At 34.9% G+C, this 5,094-nt stretch overlaps 1 pseudogene; it reads left to right on the top strand.

Moving 5' to 3' along the window:
* The first annotated feature begins 351 nt into the window (after nt 1-351).
* On the top strand, nt 352-4,025 carry LOC122026608 (annotated as a pseudogene).
* The last annotated feature ends 1,069 nt before the right edge of the window (nt 4,026-5,094 follow it).

Below are 5,094 nucleotides of genomic sequence, written 5' to 3'. Positions count from 1 at the left end.
TATTTTTAGATCTTTTATAGGATGGCTCAAATAGAACTAGTTGCATTCTTAATATTTTTTTCCTCCTTAAAATCAATATTATAGGGTCATCTTCTATGCATTTTTTACCAACCAAGAATTTAAGGCATTATTTTAACACAGTTGGAATAATCAACTAGTTTAAGTACAGCAGTTTCAACGAAATGTATGTGGAAATAATTATCATCTAGTTCAAGTATTGCAATTTTTTTTTTTAATTTTTACCTGGCAAGTGCATTGAACTTTTATCAATTGCTTTGATATAAGTCTAACTCTAAGGGACGTGAGCCACCTGCTTCTTGCTGGGGTGTTTTGCATTGCATCCAGTGAAAAATGTCAAGTATAGAGGAGGCTCTTTGTTTTGACAATGTGCCAAGATTGAGCATTATCAGTAGGCTTCAACAATGCACCTCCACTGCCTGCAGACCGAGGGTTGATGAGAAAGAAGTTGGTAATTGCCTAACTGAAGCCAGAGAGTGTAGCTCATCCATCTAACAGTTGCAAGTAAGTTTGGTGGTTGGACCATGTTCTGTATGATTAAAGGTTTTTCCTTTTGAAACACTCACATTGAATGATGAAATACTGCTTGGCAAAAGGATCATCGATATATTTCTTATCTATACTAGTATGCATACCAATGCATCCATATGTGACAGATTGACTCCCATAACCTTAAAGTAAAGAATCAGTATTGCAGGATGGGTTATTATGGAAATATTTACCCAACTAAAAGCTTATATGCGATTTTTATTTATTTATTTATAATGAAATGTCCCACTGTCTTATTAAGTCCTCTCTCTACTTGAATGGATAATTGGTGATGAGTATTCACTACTATGTTGTAGGTGCATCACTAAAGTTGGCTATGTCATGTTAAGCATGACTAGGAAAGGTCATTTGACAAAATACAAAAGAAAAATTGATGATTTGCTTACTGAATATCTGATAGAATTATAAATCTCAAATAACAACCACAGTATTATTTTGTTACCTGATGTTCATGTTGCACCTTTTAAATTGTTTCAACGTCATCATACTTGTGTTCCATTGTAAGAGTGAATAAGAGAATTTGGTACATCTTTTTTTTATATAAGATTTAATCTTGCATTATACTTCTCGGAGGTTTTTGTTCCCATGTTATTCTGAAATTACATAATCATAGTTCAAAATAAATTTCTCCTTTGTTTTTTAACCATTACTGTTTTTTTTTGGTCTGATTCTAATCAGCCTCAACTCTCTTCTTCTTACAGTGAAGATTATGGCTGGAGAAGGCAAACGAGAGATAAATTTTCTAGAAATTCCTTGGTTTGGTTATCACACAAGGATGGGAATCAGGCAGTATTCAGCAAGGTTTGTGATTCATGGTTTCTGCAGAACCCTTCCAATGAGTTGCCTTGGAATAACTTGCATATGTGCATTTTTTTGGCTAGCAAAATATCTTTATAAAATGTAATGGAAAGATGGACAATTTCAGCTTATTTTAATGTTTAGATGAATGTCAATACCAGAAAATATTACAAATTTAGAATAATCCTATGCATTGATATGCATTGAGCAGAAATGGTGTAGCCTTGAAACAGAACAATGTTGGTGCAGGGTTTATGCTGGAGAATATTCTTTGCTTCCACATTTTTTTTTCTTTTATAACAACTTAATTTTCTGGAAACAACCTCTTACAAAAAGCAGGGTGAGGTTGCGTACAATGGATCCTTCCCCGAGACCCTGCATGGCGGGAGCTTTGTGCAGCAGGCTGCCTCATTTTTTTTTTTAATTTTAATTTTTTATAACAACTTAATTTTCATATTCTTTTATTTGAGTTTTGTCAATGACCTGTAACTCTAATGTTATGGTCGGCCATAGTTACTTGTTTTTGTTTGACATTACTTGTTCGAAATAAAATACTAGCAAATTGATAAATGTCACATTTGCAGTTTTTTGGTGGAATGCCAAGATTTGTGAAAATAGTTGAAGTTGGTCCTAGGATGGTTTGCAAAATGAAAACCACATAATACTTGCAGCTGTAAAGGTTGAACTCATAAAGAAACTGGCTTCATCTGGTTTATCCGTTGTTGAAGCCACAAGCTTTGTTTCTCCAAAATGGGTGCCACAGGTAACAGTTCCAATATAGTTATAAGTTGTTTTTGGTACTTGCAACTTTTTAGTAGTGATAAAGCTTAAATCTATTTTTTTCAAAGGAACTTGGAAAGGTTCGCATCTAATGAAGTGACAAACAAGAGAGAATATGAAGCTAATATCAGTTGATAATTCTTAAAGTGAACATTTTAAGCTCATATAAATGATATGCATATTGTTTATTTAATTTCTCAATAATCTTCAACGTTTAAAATATCTGATTGAGGTAATTAACATGGTTTTTCTTTCAATATTATATATTGAATCTTCAAATTTTGATGTTCATATTTCACTGCAGCTAGCAGATGCTAAGGATGTCATGGAAGCAATTCATGATGTTCATGGTGTCAGTTTGTCTGTCCTGACACCAAATCTAGAAGTAAGTTCAATATTTATGTCTGAATCTCGGGTTGCAGGGTAGGATCTCATAATCTGAGGAAGTGTTTATAATTACACAAGCATTGTTCGGGGATTTAAAGCAGCCATTGCAGCTTGGGCAAAGGAAATCGCAATATTTGTATCAGCTTCTGAGTCCTTTTCCAAGTCCAACATTAATTGCAGCATTGACCAGAGCCTTACTCGTTATCGTGAAGTCATTGCTGCTGCTAAAGAACTCAACTTACCTGTTTGTGGGTACTACTTGCTTCCCTATCCAATCCATAGTTATCAATAATTACCATTGCTAAACTCAATCTTAACCAAAGAATCCCATATGTTTTTATAGTTTTTAACTTTTCTACTTGTCACCGATTAGACCTTCCCAATTTTGTGGGTATCCCTTGCCCCTTCAACTACTTATGTACATTAGTGTGGCATTTGCAATATTCTCATTGATTTTTTTTGACACATTTTATGTGCCTTAGACTATTTTCTGAAGTTCGGCACTCATTCTTCTGGTGCATCTGAAATGCACCTCCATTAATCGATAGGTATTTATCCTGTGTTGTGGGATGCCCCACAGAAGGACCAATTCCTCCAGAAAAATTAGCAAATGTGGCAAAAGAACTCTATGATATGGGCTGCTATGAGATCTCACTTGGTGATACCATTGGACTCGCTACTCTAGGTAAGATTTGCCTATTTGGCTTTCTTGGGACGAGCCTTAGATTCTTGTAACTGAAAATCTGTTGAACTTGAAACATCAATACTATGTTGACGGTAAGTTTATCCACAATGTAACAATTCAAACACGATGCTAGTTTAACTTGGATTTTTCTACCATGAAGGTACCATGATCCCAATGCTTGAAGCGGTGACATCCCTCATTCCAGTGGACAAGATTGCTGTCCATTTTCATGATACCTACGGCGAAGCACTCCCAAACATTCTGGTGGCCCTCCAAGTAAGTGAATCCTCTAAAGTCAAGTAACACAATAGGAAGCACGTAGCTGATCTCAAATAGTTGGTGCTAACATGGCTTACTAATGATGATGAATATGACTTTGTGGCTCAATCGATAAATTTATAGATGGGAATCAGTGTAGTGGATTCGTCTGTGGCTGGTCTGGGTGGATGCCCCTATGCAAAGGGAGCTTCTGGGAATGTTGCCACTGAAGATGTAGTATACATGCTACATGGTTTAGGCTACATGGTTTAGGCATTCAAACCAATGTGGATTTGGGGAAGCTTATAGCTGCTGGTGACTTCATTTGCAAGCACCTGGGGTGTCAGTCTGGATCTAAGACTGCCTCTGCACCGAGCAAGGCCAGCTGATTCCTCAAAGATTACCATGTGAGATTTCAAAACACACATGGGTCTTTAGCTATTGTTATCTATTTCACTATTTACCCTTAACAAGGGGTTGATACTCGATGTCAAAACATTTGCAACTTTAAATTCGAAGAAAATAAAGGAGAAATCAGTTTACCACTGAAGTCTCTTCGTGTTAAGTTGAACTTGACAGAACTGATGGTTATTGGTTGTGAACTAGACTTTTTGAATTTATGCTGGAAGAGCTTTTATAGTTAATGTTTATGTTATATAATCTTTCTAAGATCAAGTACAGAGATGAAGTATCATCGGTGTGCACATGCATAATTTGATTGATTATTCTAAAATTTGCATAACACATTATTTTTTATTAGATAGAAATATATTGGTGAATTAGCATTAGTTCACGATGATAAAAGGTGAATACGTTCGTCCTAGTGCTCCCGCCAATCCGTCACAGGGTTAATACGGAGGAGGTAAAGCACGGGTGACTACTAGTCTTTGGAATAATGACTAACACATAAGGGAAGTATTTACCTCGGTTTTGCCAAGATTTGAACCCCAGACCTCATGATAACAATATCTCATGTGTTAGCCATTAGACCATCCCAAAGGAACAATTAGCATCAGTTCATGGATCATGATTATGTAACCAAATAGTTAAACATATGCATGTTAATGTACGTGGGTCAATACATTATGCTTATACCATAATGTAATGTGGTTTGATCGACACGATAGTGATACTGATAGTGATAGTGATAGTGATAGTGGTGAACTATTGAAGACGAGTTTGTTTTTTAAAAATATTAAGGTGATGGATCGACTCAAAAATACATTTATAAAATTATTAACAACCCACATTTTAGTGACTAGAGTGTCATTGTGCTAAGGCTCCTTTTTTTTTATTAGGGGATAGAGTGATTAAAAAATAGTAGCATGTCTAAAGTGATTTTGGTTATTATAAAACTAAAATAGGACAAGGTTTTTTCTGAAAATTTAAAAATGACTTAGGTATAATTTCTAAATTAGTTTTAAAAAATTACAATTATCAAATTTTAAATAAGCTACGATGAAGACCGTCAAATTTAATTTGGAATTAATTCTGATGGTCTTGTTGTTGGAACATACTTATCCTTTATCTAATCTTTTTAAATATCTTGAATTAATATTGTGATCACGTATTCCTTGGAATTAGATTTGGATCCGCTCACTTCTTTACTATGAGAACTC

The sequence above is a fragment of the Zingiber officinale genome, chromosome 10A (assembly GCF_018446385.1).
Source record: "Zingiber officinale cultivar Zhangliang chromosome 10A, Zo_v1.1, whole genome shotgun sequence".
In the NCBI taxonomy this organism is placed as follows: domain Eukaryota; kingdom Viridiplantae; phylum Streptophyta; class Magnoliopsida; order Zingiberales; family Zingiberaceae; genus Zingiber; species Zingiber officinale.
Note: the sequence above shows the minus strand (reverse complement) of the source record. Positions and strands in the feature narration are given on the sequence as shown.